Below are 20,416 nucleotides of genomic sequence, written 5' to 3' on the forward strand. Positions count from 1 at the left end.
TGGAAGGGAGCACCAGCAGGGCCACAGCTTCTGCTCACTGCTGCTGGACTTCACCAGTGGCTCACAAGTTCTCAGGTAGCACTGCTAGACTAATATATTAAATGCCCTCACTAACGTTTAATTTTCCTTTACCTCTCAAGACTGAAACTTCTTCCAGTCATTGCCTGAGCAGGGGGGTTGGACTAGATGATCTCCAGAAGTCCCTTCCAACCGCAACCATTCTATCATTCTGTAAAGTAGACCAATGGCTTCTTAGTCTTTTGCATCTAAAAATAATATATTGCTACTTCTGGGATATCTGAAAAGGTGGAGAGGGCTCTTTTTTCTGTCTTGAAGTGTCCAGCTATGCACAGGTCATTGCAGCATGGGCACCAAACTTTAAAAGGTGCAGGATAATCGAAGGCTTATGGTTACACTGACGTCCTACTGCTTCTAAAATCTGCTTCCCCAAAATCCCAGAGCCAGTGACCTCCAAGTAGTTGCACACCATCTCAGCCGCCATGTGTGTTACAAACATGCTTTAGCGTATTTGGACCACATAAACATGCTAAACATTGCTTAGGAGGAAGCAGAAACACAGCCATGAAATGCCCTGTCTTCAATCCATCCTGGCATGGGACTCACTCCTTCTGGGTCCGTATGGAGCCAGTCAACTGTTTTGTGTTAGCCCGTTTTGCATAATCAGAATTGGAGCTGGCCTCAGTAACCACAATTTAAAGGGCATATTTAACTCAAACAGAAGACAAAAGAGTTTGCATCCACCACAGACTAAATTAGCTTAGCGCTCAGCTTGTTTACATCAGGAATTCATGTCTACCATTGACCAGGCCTCACGCTAGTTTATTCCTTGTATCTCCCCTATTTAGTGGCCCATGGAGAAGGAACAGATCTGCTTCTGCAAAGCTTTAAAAGGGAAAATATAAAACAAAGAGGCAGCTAAGTAGATCCAACGTATTCTTGAAGCCTTGGGCATGGCAGAGTCTCATACAGGTTTGTATCATCCATCTAGACCTCACACATCCATGCAGCCAGGGCACAGGATCCCAGAGAGGGGCTGCAGTAATGTCTGTAAGAACTGCACCTCCTCCTGCTGAAAGAAGGAAGAGGAGGAACCAAGGCAACTAGGTGCCACCACAGGTTGCAGAGCTGCCCCAGTGCTGAGCTCCAACGTGCCCCTCATGCCTACCACACTGCTAGGCTCATCCCACACTGTGGCAGGACCACCATTCCCAGGCTGCACAGGCTCCGCTGTAGAGACGGCAGCAAGGTTAGGATGCCTCCCTCATCGTCTTGAAGATCTTTGCTTCAGAACTGCCTCCAGGGAAACATTTGTTTTTCCTGCCTGATTTCCATCGATAACATTTCACATCCCGACTCCTTCACTTTGGTCTCAGGCAACTCAAAAATGCAGCTAAAGACATGGTTATTTTTACATTCTTCCCAGGAAACACTATCTCCACTGGGCACAAGTGCCATGTCACATCAAATCACCACATAGCTCTAGCTCAGACCCACGACAGCAGGATGGAGCCCGAGAGATACGTGTTGACTAAATATAGGCACAGTCACGGCCAATGATGAGTATTTTTCTGTCTGATTAGCATTAAGTTACTGAGCTTTCCAGTCACAAACATCGCAAAAAACAAAACAGTAACAGAGTCAAAGGTAGTACAGTGCGGTCCCATCACCTCCATAATCCCCCACCCAAGCACCAAAACCACCTTACGGTCTCATCTGACCAGTTTGAATGTTTCAAGAATAGTGCATTCACTATTGCATCCAGCAAGACATTTATAGCACTGAAGTCTCAGTCTCAGCCTGGATCTAGGTCGGTCGGACTTCTGAGCTGACCTAAATTTTCCCCTCGGGGGAGTGACTCAATTTTGTTGCAGATGAGGCAGACCTTAGGTCAGTGGGACAACTGTGCTTTCGGAGGCGATGGGTAAGCTTCAGCACGCTGGGGAGCAGAGTTTTCTGCAGCCCTACTCAGCTGGAGGTTCTTTAAAGCCTTATCTCCAGGACTGTTATCTGGCACTTTTATACCCGGAGAAAAATCCCAGCACTTCCACAAGCAATTTAAGAGCTTTCAGACTTTAAAGAAGGGAGTGATGGAGAGTGAACCATGGAGTACACAGGGCAGTGAGAGACCCGTTCATAAATCTAGGAGAAAGAATTTCAGCAAAGCATAAGCAAGGTTTCCCCCTCTCTACTAAGGTACCTGTAGCAAGCATGCACATGCCGTCTTGCCCAGTATCCAATTAATTAAGAGGTATCTCCAACACAAACCATGCCCTTCCACTAACAAGACACCAACACCCCGCCAGTGACACCCAGTAACCCACTGGCTGATGCAGCAGCGCAACTCCTTGGCACAATACTGGTGACGCAGCAGCGGTCAGGAGGGCTGCGCTGGGGAAAACCGGGCCCTTTTGAGCAAAGGGAGCACGCTTTGCCTTGTGTTTGCTTCCTCTCCTTCCTTTTAGATCATTCTCCCTGGCATGTGGGTACACAAGAGGTACCAGGCACTCAGCAAAGATGATGTTAAGTTCTGTACTGCTTCTACGTAGTTAGTTTACAAATAAAGATGAATATAGCAAATGCTTGCATCCTTAAAAACCCACAATCTTTCCCCCACCTCCACCTTCCAAAACAGCAAGAGTACAAATCCAGCTGCCTGGCAATCTTATCTTGATGCAGAAGCATTCTGGGATGAGATAAAAAGGTTCCCTGAAAGCACAGCTTATTACAGGTGTCTTTATTGAGTTGGTTTTCTTAAAAACATTGTACTAAAGTGCAGTTCCTGCACTGGTTTTCACTGGAGCAGCACAGCAATCCAGCAAACACTATCTCAATACCAGCGCAGTTGGGACAGGTCTCCGTTCCCAGCTGCTGTTACACGCAACATTTGGTGTCATGAGCACCAAAGGGCATCCCAGTGCAGATTGCCTGGAAAGCTGAAGGGAATTCCCAGTCGGAGAAGCACCTGGGGAATCAGAGGAATATATATGTTCAATCTGAGACACCTCCAGGGAGTAAAAGTTAGCCTTCAACCACAGGTAGCCACCCCCTCCTCCCAGTTCAAAGCCACCAGGAGCTTCCAAAAGAACCCTGTTGCTGTGGGATTACACTTCAAGGAGTTTTGGACTGGCACACTAATGAAGTTCACTGCAACTTTCCTGTTTATTCAGCAGGCTTTGCATCTGACTTTAAGCTGTTTGCACCATCATTAGGGTTTGCACATTAGTAGCCAAACATACTTAATCCAGGTTTCAAGAAAGCGAGCTACAAAACAACTGAACAAAGAGACACTGGATGACACACATCTCCGGGAACCTCCCTCCAAACAACGCTTCTATATTTACCCAACACACAGATCTTCACAAATTCAGCTATTTTAATCCCACTCACTATTAATGGATGTAAATGGCAGTTGGGTAAGACATTTGACAAAAATCTCATTTAGAGATCAAGACAAGCTTAATTGGTTTCTAGCCAGACCGGCACAAAGATGGGTTATTCCACAAATACAGTTGCTAATCTGCCCATTATACTCTATAAGCTCCTACTGACAAAGGAGGGGGGGAAAAAATACAAGATGCACAAAGGAATGCAGTATTTTGAGAATGTTACTTGTAACGAGCAACAAATTAGACACAAGGAATTCTGCAAGAACAATAAGTTCGATTTTCTTTGAAGAAAAAGATTAATCAAGTAGTAAACAGAAGAAAAAAGGTCTAACATAGATCAAATCTACATTTTTCTTCCTGCTCTATAGACAGTCACCATCCATTTTGGTTTCTTGAAAAGCATTTCTAGCAGTTACTGTTTCTGCAAGTCAGTAGTAGCAAGGGAGAAGCTTATCTGGCTAACAAAACATCATTTCAAAAGTGATGGAGTGGAAAGGATGGAGAATCTTGTGATTAAAAGGTACAGACCTGAAACCCCAGAGATCTGAATTCACTTCCTAATCTGACTGCAAAAAAAAAAAAAGAAAAAGAAAAAAAAAGAAAAGAAAAAGAAAAAGAAAGAAAGAAAAAAGAAAAAAAAAAGAAATAGGGGGAAAAAAGCAAGTTTCCTGTGTGATCACATCCTACATGATTTATTCAAAAATCTGGTGTTGAAAAATAAGAGGAGGGAAGGAGGAAGCAGAAGGAGGAAAGGGGAAGACACAATCCAGTGGGCTTTTAATAGGCTTTTGGTTAGATCAGCACTGGCAAGCAGTTAATAGTTTGGCACTGAGCAATACCGAGCCTGCTCCTGAGAAGCACGGAGCCGCCGGCACCTCCGGAGCTCAGCACTGGAGGGAAAGACCTGGCATGGCGCAAGGCAGCCGGGAAGCAGCTGTACCACGGCTCTCCTGCACCCAGCTGGGCAGGCGAGGGAACCACGGGGCTCTTTGCTGGGTGCTGCCAGCCCAAGCCCTCACCCAAAGGTTGGCACAGGCAAATACTCATCTGCTTTACTTGAGCTGCTGGCAAATACCTGGACATGGCTCTTCTTAAGCGTGGCTTGGGCACAGAAGCCCATGAGAGAGTGTGAGGTGACCCCATCCACTTGCTCTTGAGCCTGTTCTTCACTGCAAGGTGTGGATGCAAGTGTTGATGTTGGGAGATTGGAGAGCATCTGAGGAGCAGAGCTAAAAGGGCAATCTACTTTTCTGCTCTTTCGCCCCGTGAGTGACGGGCTCCAGATGTGCAGCACTGGCTTGCTTAATGGCATTTGCCAAACAGCAGCTTCATGCAAGTTTTAATAATACGGAACTCCACATAAAAAGAAAACCATATGCAAAATGGAAAGGTTAGTGATAATTTCCCTCTAAGCGTTATGCAAGAACCAAAACCCAAGAAAATAAAGCTGTCCTCCAAACACAGTTTATTATGAATTACACGGCAGACTAATTACAACGCTGCAGTCAGCAGTGATGAAAGAGCTGTTTGGTTACAACCCTCTCCCCTTGTGAAACAGCCTGAGACTCCTTGCTCTGGGGTAGGCGGTGCTGGAGGCTTGCTTAGTTTCTCCAAATCTGAAGCAATTTCACTTGAGTAGAAGAGCTGCACCCAAAGGAGCACAGAGGTTCAAATCCTTCAACAGGTTTGAGCTGAACACAGCATGAGCACTGGAAATGAAGGTGGCCCCCCACTGCAGAGTGGGAACCTTCATGGTAGCATCTCCTAAATCTCTGGAGTATGTTTGCAAGAACTTTCTGGAAGGCAAAAGACCCATCTGAGGGTCCCCATGTCCTCACCCTGCCCATGAGCACAAAAAGTGATCCTGGCCCTGTTTAGCAAAGGTCAGCAGCCCCAAATGATTGGATTCACTATGGGGCAGTGAGCCAGGCAGGTGCCTTCGAGGCTTTCTCCGACCACGATGACCATGCACAAACCCAGGGCTTGGTGGGCTACACAAACACAGGCACAATGGGAAACGTGGCCTGCATAATGCAGGGGTCTGGGACAAGGTCTGCCAGACTGGGAGATAATTGGGTTGGTGGCATTCTGGAGAGCTGTTGGGGAAGGACCAGCCCCTTCCTCTCACTGCTGAGAGCAGCCGCATCAGGCAGAGCTGGCTGTGGGAACGCCGGCAAGAACAAATTCAAACATTCACTTCCAGCAGCAAGAAAACTCATAATTACCAGCACTAAGTACAGCCCAGAGCCTGGGCACAAACATCCCCTTGAAATTATGCGACATGAACACTGTGGTGTCTTAGCATCTCAGTGCCTGCTATGAGCAACCTCTGCTAGTAACAGCTCTTACTCCCAGTGCAGCTCCTGCAGGAAGGAGAAGTATGGAAGAACAGTTTGTCATCCATTTTCCTCCATTTTGTTTGGGGGTTTTTCTTCCTGGAAAAACGAGCACCCATTTTTCATGGATTCTTCTCCTCCTTGCCTGAAGAGACAAGTTGCCAGAACAAGAATATTGTCAGATGCACACAGCAGCCCATTAGAGGAATCAAACCTTGGCCATATAGGTCCCTCCGAGATGAAAGGTGCAGTCCAAAATAGAAGTGTGAAGAGAAAAAGAAGAAAAGAGGAGAAGAAAAGGGGAGGTGAAGCCACTTGTGAGACACTATAGGACAAAACATCACTGCTTCTCATTCAAACATCGCTTCGCTGGAGAAATACACTGGCCCCCTGTCAGTACGGTACAATACAGTCACTCCTTCATGCCTCTATAACATACTTCAGCCTCATCCCAAATGCAAAAGCCAGAGTTTCATATGATGCAATTACTAGGGAGTCTCTGCAAATCAACCCAGCGAGTACTTTGAACCTAAGTCCCTTTTGCTCCCCTTTTCTCACTCACCATATTGAAACCTGTCAAGCTATAGGATGCCTTGAAAAAAAAGCAGAGATATGTTCTACAGACCCTTCTAAGAAAGTCCTAGTGTGCTGACAAAACTACACAGTTTATGACAACATAAGCTGAACCACAGTCCATCACATGCCACTACAGCCTAAACGCAGCTGTGAGCCCTGCTGAATCCTGCACAAGTAAGGAAAGGCAAATTTCTTGAACTTGGTAAATGGAAGGGCAGCCTTTAATGCAAAAGTAAATTTGAGAAAACTATGAACATAAAAAGACTCATCCCCTACTGTAGATCCAAAAGCAAAATGTCTGTAAGGATGACAATATTTAGCATGCTCCAAAACTTTTTCTTGTCATCCTTTTGCTCTTTCTAATCAGTAGTTCTCTGGTGGCTCCAGAGCCACCAGGTTTTTCACGTGCAATTTGCTGGACAGCAGTTTCCACAGAAGATAAAAATAGTTGAATTTTTAAAATGGAAGTAAGTTGTCCCCAAAGAGTCTTCAATCTCTCTGCTGAATGCCTCCTTAATGTCAGGATGAGGAAGAGGCACGTGGACTGAGGGACAGATTAAACAGAGCATGTTGTGTCAGGTCTTAAAACCAAACTCTGGTATCCAATGAGTTTCAGTAAGCAAATGGCTTACGCAAAATATCTGACGGGATACGCGTTTGAAATACCGCCTCTCGTAAACAAGGTTGTTCTGGAGGCACAAGGGATTACAACAGTTCAAACAGTTCTTAGCGTGATTTACCAGAGTGCCCAGGAATGGATTTGCAAGATCAGCTTTGCTGCTGCCGAACTCTCACTTGGCATCGCTGAGCAAAACCTGGGATCCCCAGAGCTTTAACCCTACCAATTCCCAAGACACACTAAGCAGAAGTTACGAAACAGGGATAGCAGTGGGGAGAAAACACGCATCTGACTGCAGACTTGCAGAACATAATTCCACAAGAAAATCCAAGCAGGCATCTCAGTGAGGTTGCTCTCTTCCCTTTAAAGCATAAGGGCTCAAATGTCAGGGTGCCTGCAAGCAAGGTGGGTTACCATCCCTCGGCTGCAGCACAGCAGCTGAGCATCACGCATACAATATGCTAGGAGCACAGCACCAAGTAAAACAAAGTAGCTGGAATCACCATGCATCCAAAAGGCTTAACCTGATACTAAAGAAGAAAGCATCCTCCTCTTGCCTGCACACTGCTTTAGCTAAACAACAGCGCCAAGACACTCCTAGTGCAGAGAGAAGACAGCCTCAACAAACGGTGTGTCCTCAGAAATATTGCCTTTGCATATGCTTTCTGTGAAAGCCAGGCACAGCAAGGGCATCCACCTTCCCCGGCACGTCTCCCCTTCCACTGCCCTAGGCTCAGCCTGGCTCAGACAAGAAGGTGCTGCAAATTCCAGGAGCTGTAACGTGAAGGAATGTGAGCATGAAGGTCCCTGGCAGTCACAGGAGAGAAAGCTTTAAACAAACAGATTTACAGGCACTTACATCCACACAAGCATCCTTGAAGGAAACAGCTGCACCGGACCTCAGCTACAGCAGAGACTCTCCAGGATGGCACGCAAGAGTTCGTAGCTCCTCTAAGTATTGTTTAATTAGTAAGAGATGCTGAGGTCAAGCAAGGAACATGCATCTACAAAAAATACCTCATGATTAGGTGAAAGCTGGATGGACGCACAACTTCAGGGAGCTACTGCCCACCTTCTCAGAAAGCTCTGCAGGAAGGAAACAGTCAAGAGCAGCAGCAGGGCAGACCCACCACAGCCTAAACTAAATGTCATGCAAAATATCTGAGCCAGAAAACATCCAGGCTATGCTGCCTCCGTGGCTGTGCCACAGCAAAAACCTGATTCCCCTTGCTTGTGTCGGGGGGAAAACAGACTACAAACTGTTCTTCCGAACTTCTCCTCCCTGCCAGAGCTGCACTGGGAGTAAGATCTGTTAATAGCAGAGGTTGCTCGTAACAGACACTGAGATGCCAGGACACACAAGAACAGCATTAAGTGCCTTCAGTCTTTCCTCCACCCTGACCTGCTACAGTCTCCCTCTTACCCTACAGACCTGAGCAACTGCTGGTCCAGTCCCTTAACTACGTCCTCCCGCAGCCCTCATTCTCGCACCTCACAGACTGATGTGATTTTTAGGACAAGTACAATCCTGTCTTTCTGGCCAAGTGGTACAAAGGCACAGTTCCCAGGCACCGAACAGCTTGAGCTGAGCTCCAGTCAGCACAAGCTCTCCAACCCTGCAGTTTGCAATCTCTCCATGTTTGTAATTTTGTTCCTCTTCTGAAAGGGTGCGTGCACCTTCCCACCTGTTGACATCCTACACTCAAAAACTCAACCCCAAAACTTCTGAGGATGTCCCACTTGCCAGCAGCATCTCCCCTGGAAAGGCAAGTTGATACACACTCTCCTGAAGTGCTGAAGGAACCAGCACCCCCCCCAGAGAGTTCCTGTAACAGCCAAACTCTGTAACTAAGTTTTGCATATTTGTACAAAGCCCAGCTGCTGATGTTTGATGCAAACCCCCAGAAGCCAGCCTTTGAATGACACTATTTTCAATCGCCTTTCTCCTGCCGTGGTGCCCTGGGGCACGACCTGCCAGCAGCCCAACCCATTGCTACGGAGATGAGTGACTCTTGGGATGAAAGCTGCAGGTGAAAGACAGGCAGCAGGGAGTAAGCAGCACCTGTAGATCTCACTGTACCTTGCATTTAATTCCAATTTCCTGAGTATTTAGACAGGTCAGATGAATTCACTGAGTCCTTCTCCTCCCTTTTCCTCACTGATGATTCACTGTCAGTGGGTTGCTTTGAACTTCTGCATAACTGCTTTCCAGTTGTGGATCTCTCATGGAAGAAGGGATGAGAAGACTTCGTGAAGTCGAGTTTGAAGGCAAGACATCAATCAGAGACCCCACAGGCACGTATGATTATGGTACCAGATGCCTTAGCAGACAGCACACAATGAGGCGATGGCATTCCTTGGATGCATATCCATCTCCTCCATTCTCCACAGAAAACAGGGATGACCAAAGAAGAGTCACTGAATCCAGAGCCAGACACTTCAGCTACTCTTCCACCATGCCCTTCGTGCATTATTTCATTCACCTTCTTGTAAAAATACCTGAACTTTGACTGAGAAGCCCAAACAGGGACAACCCTGACTTTAAGGCAGTTAAGCTATGCACACATGGGAGACATGATTCAGGTAAGCAACACGTAGCTAAAAGTGCATAGCTAAGTAATGCTTATCCAAAGGAATGCAGAAGGCAAAACATGAAGCCACTTGTCTGGCAAGGCGAATAACCCTTAAATAATCTATAAGGTCCTGCACGTGCAGCGGAATCAAACTCTTTTGGAAGGAAGGCACTCTGCTCCGGTGCTCCCTACACAGGGAAACAGCCAACTCAAGGACACAAGCACCTCATTCCCAGCGGGACACTTTGGAAGTGAACAGGTTCAACAAGACAAGGATGCCTCCAAACAACAAAGGATCACCTCTTACTAAGCATTTTATAGATTCACTAGTGCACTTCCTCAGTGCCAAGTCCAGAAGACATCAGAAAAACAGCTCCAAAATGTCTTAAAAGCAAAGCAAAGCAACGACCCTACCAACGTGTCTTGCAGGAAGATGTGAGGTATGAACAGAGGAGCACCAGCAACTGAGCTCCCATGGTTTAACAAGCTACCAGCAGCCTGCTGTACTGCAACAACCGACTTGCATGTGGCATCGTGGAAGGAAACACGTTAGTCCACCACAACTGCTTCTCCAGTCATTTAAGGTAATATTTTGTGTACACAGACTGCTAAGGCAACTCAGTCAATGACTAGTAATTTATTGAGTAATTTACTGAGTCACAATAACAATGACTCACGAATGACTGTCACTAACTGGGGCCAATCTATCCATTTGGAATAAGCCAGGAGCGGCTTTTTTGTCTAGAGGTAGCAATACTACTAACAGTAGGAAGCCCCCACAATTGGCAAATTTGTAACAAGAGCCAGAGCGCTGGAAACTGGAAGCAGGATGAAGTATTGACAAAACATGGTGATTGGTGATTCATGTGGAGTGCAACAGAGCTCCCAGGGCTCTAGATCCCACTGCAGAGCGGGATGTTTCTTAGAATGACCCCACGTAACTTTGCCAAAGAGAAAATGCAGCCAGACGTTCAGACAATTTCACCCATAATCTGGCTTGCTATAATTCAGGTGGCTGGTGTTCACACCACACCAATCACGAAGCAAAACATTGCCAGATCAAATCATGAAACTCTTCAGTTAACTAACCGCGTTTTTATGGTGTGCCAGGCCACTTCTCTCATCTCTGCCTCCTCCTTTCTTTCTCAGCAGCCACAAAGAGTAAGAAGTTTCACGGCTCACTGAGTGCAAATTTCCTGCGATACCCCAGAACTTCAGGACCTGATGCTTTAACATATTTCAAAGCATTATGACACTCCAAAAGAACAGGAAATATCAAGTGCAAAACTCCTCCTCAGAGTGCAGGTGGATAAGAAGGGAGACAGCACTAGTACGACTTTCTTCGCTACCTGTCTGAGATTAAGAAAACTATGGAAAACTAAGGAACTTAAGAAAGCATGAAAGACAACCAGTAAATCACACCCAGTGCTTCCAGAAGGACTAAGGACCCTCTATCTTTTGCATGAAATGGGAAGAGGGATATATGGCACTTGGAGCTGTGGAGAAAGGAAAGGAACTAATGGAATATGCAGAGGAGCTACCATTGGCATACTTAACTCCTTTCTAGATGTTTACTAGTTGTTTCTCACATGCTGTAGTGCAGTAAGTAAATACTAAGACATACATAGAAGAAAGCAGGAGAAGAAATCAGGATCAGACTTCAACACTTAGGTATTTCTTCTTTGACCTTCAACACTTTGTTCAGGTCCTCTCTTTCTTCAGCATAGCACTGACATTTTTCACAGTGCAGAAGTGAAAAATACATGATTATTTTAAAAGAAAAAAAAATCAATATGGACATCATTCGAATTTTACAGCATAGGACTACTACAACTTGCAACTAAACAGCTGTCCAAGCAGGTCCATGCAAGCTTTTTAGCACAGCAATAAAATGCAAGCTTTTTTTTTTTTTCCCTCTTGAAAGAGCTTTACTTACATAAAGTACACTTTTAAAAATAATTGCAGGCTTAAGAACTCTGGTTAAGTCACACTCAACTGCAGCAGAACAAGCACATTCTGCTTTACGTGGCCCCAACAGCCAATCCAAGGCAATGGCAGCTTTTCAAAGACAAGCTAAAATATACAATTGCCAGCATTAAGACAGAAAGCAAAGTATCTGACAGAATCCACATTTGCGAGAGAGGTCCGCAGAAATCTTGTTGAGCAGGCTTTAGCAATCTCCGAAGATGACAGCTGGATGCCCTTGCTTATCTACTGCTGGAGCACACACAAAAAAGCCCTGAATGCTTGCAGTGCCTAGCAAGCCTTCAACTCAGCCCTGCAGGCCTCTTAAAAAGACTCATATAAATAGGCAAGCTTCATTTATTAATACTGCAGAAATAAAAGTGCCGCTGTACTAAGAGCTCAGTGCATATCTGAGTAGCAGGAGGACAAGCAGAAGACCATAACCATCCTACACAGCACATCTATCAGCATCGTTAGTAAGCTACGTTAATGCTGTAAATGCAGCAGATGCGTGTTATCCGTGCACATGCATGTGCTGCGTTGCCATACACACATAGCCAAAGGCCTTCTGCTTGCTCCAAACAAGGACCGATGGACCACTGACTGCAGCAAGACTGAATCTGTTGACTTCATCAACAGATCAATTAACAGAACTTATTATCTTAGTTTAAGTGGGATCCCTCCAAACTGCCCTTTCAAGCCTTAAAACCCTAGTGCTGAACAGAAATTTGGTGGTCCCTAATTATGTTTGGTTAGTAAAAAGCCTTTTCACCCCTGCAAAAAACAGCATTAACTCTGATGCTCCATGGCTTTCCCTCACGCTGGCTTTCAACAGCTTCGAACCAGGGAGTAATCCGGACGGCGCAGGCAAACTGCAAAGCAAGTCGAGGGAGCGGGAGAAGCCCGGCCGGGAGGAGCTATGCTCCTCACTGGCAGGTAAACAATACTGGCAAGGCGCTCAGCTCCCGAAATCTCCATGCCTCCCCTGCATTTTTCCGAAGGAGGAATTACTCAGCTGCAAAGCAAATAGTAACAATGACAGCTCAGGAGAAGAGGAGGAAGAAATGAAAACAAAGAACAGAAGCAAAAAGAGATAAACATGACCCAGTTAGACTGGCTGTCCCCAGCTCCTTCCCATCCGCGGCGGGAGGGACCGTCTGGGGCCGGAGGAGCTGGCCCGCCGCGGCGGACCCCTTCCTGCTCCCTCCCGCGGTACCGCTGAAAACAAAGCGTCAGATAAGGAGCCAGCTCGGGTCAGGACCGGTCTGACTCCGTTTCAAGCCCAGGGGAGCGGGTTCGGCACCGATTTTACACCTCACCCATCCTGTTTGTCTCCCCCCACGGCCGGCCAAGGGCGGAGGCTGCGATGCGGAGCCGCACGCTCGCCCATGAACACCCCCTCCCCCCCAAAAAAAAAAAGAAAAAATAACCCAGGGTGGTAACGTCGGCGAAGCAGGGACTCCCCAGCCACACGCGAGGTGGATGGCAAGCGCGGCCAGAGCCAGGAAGCGTCAACGTTTCCTGCTGTCACCGTGTAACACTTGGGGAGATCAGAGGTCCTGGACTTTGGCTCCTGCTTCCTGGCGGCGTACGAGGCAGGGCGGCCGCGGCCCGAGCACGACGAGCCGAGGCGGATACCCGCAGGGAGTCGAGCAAGAGCGGGGCGCGAGCAATTCCTCGGCCGAGGAACGCCGGGGCGGGTTCTCCGGCGCGCGGGGCTCCAGCGGCGGCGGGCGCTGCCGGCTGCGGGGGCAAACCGCAGCTCGCGCCGAAAGGAGATCCTGGGGCTCGGGGAGCGCCTTCACCCCCGCGGGACGCAACGCGGGGCCGGGAGCGCACCGACCTCGCCGGCCCGTGCGGAGGGGCCGCGCGGGGAGAGGGGAGCGCGAGGCTTGCGCCGAGGAGGCTTCGACTGACGGCGCGCCCAGCGTCGAACCGGCCTCCAGAGAGCGGGCAACAGAAAAAAGGGGGGAAAACGGGGAAAAAAGGGGGGAAAAAAAGGAAAAGCCCCTGCCCTCCCTCCCCGAGCCCTCCGCCGCGGCCCCTCGCAGCCCGGGGTGCAGCGCCCGCAGCCGCCAGGCCCGCCGCCGGCCACGCCAGGCCCCGGCTGCCTTCGCCCGGGCCGAGGGCAGGCGAGGGGCCGCGGGGCTCCTCCCCAGCGCCCCGCGCATCCCCGCCGCCCGCGGCCGCCGACTCGCCGCTCGCGCTTCGGGCAGGGAGGCCGCGAGCCCCTCTGCCGCGGGGGACCCTGCCGCGGCCGCCGGGGCGTTGGCGCGGCGGGAGCAGCATCCTCCGCGCCCGCGCACCGGGGCTGCCCCCGCCGCAAGGCGGCCGCGCTCCGCTCCGCCGCCCGCCGCGGCGAGGCGCGGCACGGCACGGCACGGCGCGGCGCGGCACGGCACGGCACGGCACCAGCCACCCCTCCCCCCTCCCTTCAAAAAACATACATTTTTATATGTCTATTTATAGGCATATATAAACTAAATGGAGCCCCGCGGAGGAGCCGCCGGCCGCGGCGCCACTCACCGTGCGGGGCGCGGAGCCGCCGTACCTGCCGGCGCGGCGCGGCGCGGCGCTGCGCGGCGCGGAGCCGAGCCGAGCCCGCCCGGCCCCTGCCCACAATGGGCCGCGGCCGCCCGGCCCCGGCCCCGGCCCCGCCCCCCGCCGCCCGGCCCCGCCCCGCGCGGCTCGGCCCCGCCCCGCGCGCTGACATCATCCCCCGCCGCGCTGATAGGGCGGGCGGTGAGCAGGCCCCGCCCCGCCCCGCCCCCCGGCCCGGACTGGTAGTGCGGGGCCGCCGCGCGCCGCCTCCCCGCGCAGCGCGTGCGGAGGCGCGTGCACGGGGAGCAGCGTCCGCGCGCGGGGAGCAGCGCCCCACGCGCGAGGAGCAGCGCCCCACGCACGGGGAGCAGCGCCCCACGCACGGGGAGCAGCGCCCCACGCGCGGGGGCACAGTCCTTCGCCCGGGGAGCAGCGCTCTGTGCTGCAGCACCCACCGCCCCCGGGCCCTGGCCGCAATGGTTGGTTTGGGTTTTCAGAGCCCCTCCTGCCCTCATCACACGCAGCCCCAGGACGGCTGCCGGCCTCCCGGCTGCCGCAGCACGGGAGGCAGAAGAGGCCTCCACCCTTCCCCTTCTCTGCAAATACGAATCGGCACCCCCTTAAACACCACTGAAAGCTCAGAATTTGGGAGAACCATGTGCCTTGGGGAAAAAGCGTGCCTGCCTCTGGAGAGACATCACATGCATTTAAGCATGGGCAGCGCAGTGAGTCCTGATGCCGATCAGGACAGAGTTAGGCGGCAGTTCTGATAGCACAAGGAGCAGCTCTGGTCTCCTGCGCTGTGGTCTGTGCTGCAGGGGGACCTCACGACACCTGCTGAAGTTTGGATGGGAGTAACATGGGGAGGGAAGGGAAGGAGGAAGGAAGTAAAAATCTCTGCTCCAAACACTTCAGCAGCCCAGGGAACCCACAGACTGTCCTGAAGACCCTGCAGCACCTTTGGGAACCTTCCCACAGAGATTTCTGGTTGGTTGGTTTTTAATGTGGGACAGCACAGGTAACGTTTCATGCAACTGGTGACATGGATGACCATGGACATGCAAGATCAGTATCCCAGCTGCTTTTAAAATGCCTGGCGAAGTTCTCCCAAGCTCCACCCTTCTCTGATTGTCATCTTGGATTTAATAAATCACTTTTTCAGGGGTTCCCATTTCTTGTAAATCAGCATAGTGATCTGAACTGCTGATATATGACTGGAATTCCACATGCACTGAAATAACCTGTGCATAAGATAAGGCTATGGACTTTCACTCGGTTCAGGCAGAAGGACTAGTTATTCCTTTTGGTGCAAATCAAAACTCCAGATCAAATTAATAGTGTATAACATTTTGGCCTATGTAAACATTCTTTTCTGGATTAGAGGTCAAGCTATTTATAGCTTGTATGAATTTTTTCTCAGCAATAACAGTATGGGAGGGTTTGCAAGGCAGGGGGTTTGCAGTGATTGTTTTACATATGCACACGGCACAAAGAGATACAAAGGAAGGGCCAATGATGGGAAAGCAAAGCAAGAGCATCCTTAGGGGAGTTGATACCAAAGCACAAAACAAAATGTAATATGAGAATGACTGTCTGAAATAGGTTATGTATTTTCTATCCAGATTTCTATGTGGCTTTCTGTACAAGAAAGACATACAAAATAAATCTATGTACAGAGTCCATACAAGTGCTACACAGATTAACTACCTATCTGGCCTGACACTGGCTTTCTGTGTCCATCTAAGTTGCGTCACGGTACCCTATCTGCAAAATAAAGCCACGGTCAGAGTTTCAACCCATCCACAGCACCTAGTAATCCAATGTGGTTTAAGTACCAAACCCTACACTGGGTCACATCTGTGGTCCCTCAGTCCCAGACTCCTGCTTCCAAACAAGTGCTCTATACCCTCCCTGGAAAGAAATTTAGGAGAGTCTTGGGATTTGTTTGCCCATTAAGGAAATTCATTAAGATGTTGGCTGCACTACTTTGTCCTAAAGCAGGAAGATTTATTTCTCTCAAAAAACCCGCATTTCCATTAATGCAGATTTTATCATTCTTCTCACCATGCTCGGTCCTTCTTCCCCCCTCTTCTGGTTTCTTGCAACAATGAGCTCCAAAGAGTTAGCTTGAATTGCCAGTGAAAAAACTGTTTTACTTTACTGGTTCTGAATTTCAAACCAGCACAGTTCCTTGTCACTGTTACTGAGCTGGCTTCACCTCTAAGCTCTCTAAAATCGCCCTTCACAGCCAAGCCTTTGGCAAACAAGGACCAGTCCACAGCTGCCATCCCTGAACTCCATAATCTGAAATAATCCCTTCTGAAGCCATCAACAGCCTTTCTATTATTATTCTTGTATTTTCACGGAGTTACCATGCTCCAGAAGCACGGGAATATGCAAACTGCTTGAAGCACCCTAGAACCTGTCTCTGCGTCTTTCTCAGGCCACAGCAAAGGAATCTCTAGCACTGGCTGTCCCATATGGATCATGGTGGAGTTTGAGAGGTTTCCAACACAGGAAGCCACCTTTGCAGGGGGAGACGCCAGATGAGTGGATGCATCACAGGCTGAAGCATCTGAAGCATCAGAAGGGCTCGCAGAACATACTGACAAAAGGAATGATAACAAATCACCACAATCAGCTGGAGTTTGGACACGAGTACTTCAGGAACCCAAGGCGCAAACAGCGATGAACGCATTGTACCTTGCTGTTGGAGCAATGGGAGGTGGCAATTGTGGAGGCATTTTTGGGGAAAGGTCTCATGGGCAGGTCACTGGGACTGCAGACCAGTAAGCCTGATGGCTATACTATGAAACTTAGTGGGACGTATAGAAAAGAACATCTCCAAGTATATTGGGGAAGAGCCAGCACAGCTTTTATAGAGAAAATCTATTACAGTCTTTGGAAGGAGCCAACATGCTGGTAGATAACAGAGATCTAATGGATGTAATACATACGGCTTTCCAAAAGGCTCTGACAAAATCCTTCATCAAAGACTGTTGAGGAGAGTAAGGAGCCATGAAAAAAGAAGTGGTTTAAAGACAGAAAATACAGTGGACAGATATTGATGGTCAGTCGCTGAAACAGAGAGAGGTCCCCAGAGGCATTCTGTGGAGATCTGTGCAGGGGCCTGCGCTGTTTAGTGTCTTCATGATGATCTGGAAGTGGAGAAGGGTAGTAAGGTAGTGACATTTGCTAGCAAAACTGAGCTGCTCAGAGGAGGAGGAAGGCCAACAGCAGCAAACCGCAGAAGGACCTCAGGAAACCTAGTGATAAAATGACAGATGAAATGTTCTACAGAGAAATCTAAGTGACGAGCATCAGAGGAAACGATCTTAACTTCATGCACACAGTGATGGGCTTGCACTCCACTCAGAAATAAGATCCTGGGGTTAGAACAGGAAATTTGATCAAAGCATTTACTCATTGCTCAGCAGCAGTCAGGAAAGCAAATAGATGAGTAGGAGATAGTGAGAAAAGAGAAAATATCACTGTAAAAATTCCTTGTTTGCTCTCATTTTGAATACCATAAGCAGCTCCCCATTTTCACAAAAGAGCTGATGGTCTTTTGGACCGGCTGTGGAGCAGTTTTCACCTAGGTAGCAACCAGCCAGGCTGGGACCACTCAAGCTGAAATAGGGACATCTGAGGAGATCCATGCTCACTCTATGAAACCAGGAACACCCTGGAGAGGGTGGGCAGGGAAAGACTGTCAGTGTTGAATGGCATAAAATTATCATGAGGCAGCTTCACAGCTCCAAAAGCTGTGAAACTTACTGCCACAGGATGCTAGAGTGGGCGCCAAACGCTTCTGTGGGTTCAAAAAGCAGCAGGATGCATTCAGGGAAGAAAGGTCAATTGAGAACTACTAAATTCAAGGACATCGTGTCTGGCTCAGGAAGTCTTGGAGCCACAGGTGGGTGTCGGCTGGGAGAGTATTCTGGAAAATATCCCTGGATGCTTGATACCTTTCACCAATCACCTACTGCTTGCTCCCATGGCAGACAGGATGCTGGGTTGGATGGTCCCCAGGTCGTATCGAGTACAGTCGTTCTTGTGTTCTTGCATTTATCTCTTTTCCTCCTCAGAGTATCCTCCCAGAACTCCCCCTCCCCTCCCTTCCTCCAAGGCCACACATTAGCCTTTCAGCAGTGGGGTGACTTGAGTGCTCCCACCCCCAGATAACAGCTGCATAACTCTGGTTGGCACCTAGAAGTGGCACCTTCTTCATGCAAATGGCTCGGCCCAGTTTTCTTGTAATTGCCTCCTCAGAGCCTGTTTGGAGGCTGCTTATCAAGGCCCATTGTGCTGCTTTCCTGCTTGTTTTCCAACAGCCGCCTATTAAATTAAGCTCATTCAGACAGGAAAACCCAATAACCAGCTACGCAGAGATTCTCTAAGTAGGGCACATGCAATAGCCACCGCACTAAGACAGATGGGCACCCAGCCCAGCCTCAGGAGAAGAGGAGAACATGGGTACGTGGCCTGCCTAGCGAATAATCCCAGGTGCTTGCAACAGGAGATATTTGATATGGTTTATTGATTGGATGCAAACCTAAACCAGAATTTTCTCTGAGCTGCGGGAAAGAAAACGAGTCTCTTGTTCTAAATCTGGAAGAATATATTTGGTATTGTTAAGAGTTAGCTGCTCACTCGACCCTAAAAATGTTCCCTGAGCTCAATCTGTGTAAGATCAATACTGTATTATCCTTGAGGGATAATTTTTATGTGTTTGCCCCGGTGAAATTTTAAAGGACGCTCTTGATTCAGCTAATGATACCTAAATATAGAAACCATCCCATTATCAAAAATAATAAAACGGATTCTAGGAGGGAAAAAAACTCTCTCTCCTTCAGCTTATAGACCTTCAGACTGCCCAGATGATTTGCTCTGCTGAAAAAAAATGGGCTGCACCTTTTATTTAATTTTGTTATTTTGGTCAAAGTGGGAAATTCGCACCAACCAAACAAAACCGCGCTCGGTGCAGCCACCATCATCCCGCTCCACTGAAGCTTACGGGAAGATTTCCATCGGCTGCAGTCAGGGCTGGGTTTAGCTCCACAGTAGGAGACAGCATTATGCTTCCGCTCTCTCTCTGATAGCAGGCTTTCAGAGTATTTAGAGTAAGTACCTTTTGTGGCTCCGGATCTGAACAGGGAGGTTCTCGCTGAAAACCAACCACACCCGAAGCCAGCGTTATCGCTAACGGGGCTGAGCCCAGCCTAGCCTCAGGATTCACCCCAGCTCCCCGCAGCTGGCAAGGCGAAGCAGAGCTGAGAGGTAATGTTTCCTAGCCTCCAAAGGGAAAACAAGTGTATTCCCAAGGCAGGACTCAGCCATGCCTCGGTTAGCTGGGAGCGTTGGCAGAGACTCAGTGGATTTAGGCCCTGATTCTGCAAAGTCCTGAGGCATGTGCTTAACTCCGCTTGCAAGCAAGTTCCCATTTGCTTCATTTAATCACAGGTGTAAAGATAAGCACATAAATACTTTTTGGCATACATAGGGCTTATACCTTGGTGGAGATAGGGATATTTAGCATAAGCAAGAAACTTTTCCTCCAACTTCTGTTCAGAAAAGGGTCAAATATAGGAAACAATTAGAGAGCAGATTGTGAGACTTCTTGCAAACTAGCTATTGCCTCTAATTAAGGCCTTCCACCAGACTTGCTCTGTCCCAGCTGACTCCAGCACGGGAACATACTGGGAGACGCTAAGGGAGTGCTGCCACGGCGAGGCCAGAAGCCCCTGGCCTCCTCCTCGCATGCAGTCTTCTCTGGCTGCTTCCTCTGCACAAACAACCTTGCCCTGCGAGGGCAAGATGATTCAGACGAGCGGCAGAGGGATATAAAGTACTCGCAGGCGCGTTGTGGGTATAGGAAGCCACTAATAATCCCCATGCATCTTCATGGCTTTTGTGGTTGCCTTCCTCCCCTCTCATCTGCTTTTTGCACCCATCTGAGCTACCTTGTGCTTCCCTCTCCATCGATCCTGCTGGTTGCCTCCTGCAAGATGCCACACGTGTCAGTGCACCTTGGTCTGGATCAGCTTTCCAATAGTCTGCAATAGGCTCTGGCCACACGACTTCTTAATGCTAATGAAGCCAGCGATTAATCTTCTTTCAGGATCCTCTCTGCCTGTGCCAAATCTTCACCCACAGCCTTGTGGCAGCATCAGCTGCCGGCCTGGCCGGAAGCGTGTTGGTGGAGAGGTGTCAAGCAGCACATCCTTCTATCACACTGGGGGTACAGCTACAAGGAGAGGCTGGCAGGGAAGCTGTAGGCTCCTCAGCCCCTGCTGGAAAATCATCTGTAGCTGATTAGAGAACTCCAGTTTTTCCCATGTCTTCTTCTCCCTCTGTTCCTGGAAGTTACATTTCTTGCACTAGATTTCTATCAGATCA

At 49.0% G+C, this 20,416-nt stretch overlaps 1 protein-coding gene across 1 annotated transcript in view; it reads right to left on the bottom strand.

The window, feature by feature from the left end:
- Positions 1-14,028, bottom strand: part of DAAM1 (dishevelled associated activator of morphogenesis 1) — a 117,475-nt gene extending 103,447 nt beyond the window's left edge. The window contains exon 1 of the mRNA XM_062577405.1: positions 14,003-14,028. The gene's annotated coding sequence lies outside the window, so the exon portion shown is untranslated. The remainder of the gene's footprint in view (positions 1-14,002) is intronic.
- Between the last annotated feature and the right edge of the window lie 6,388 nt (positions 14,029-20,416).

This window comes from Rhea pennata, chromosome 5 (assembly GCF_028389875.1).
Source record: "Rhea pennata isolate bPtePen1 chromosome 5, bPtePen1.pri, whole genome shotgun sequence".
NCBI lineage: Eukaryota > Metazoa > Chordata > Aves > Rheiformes > Rheidae > Rhea > Rhea pennata.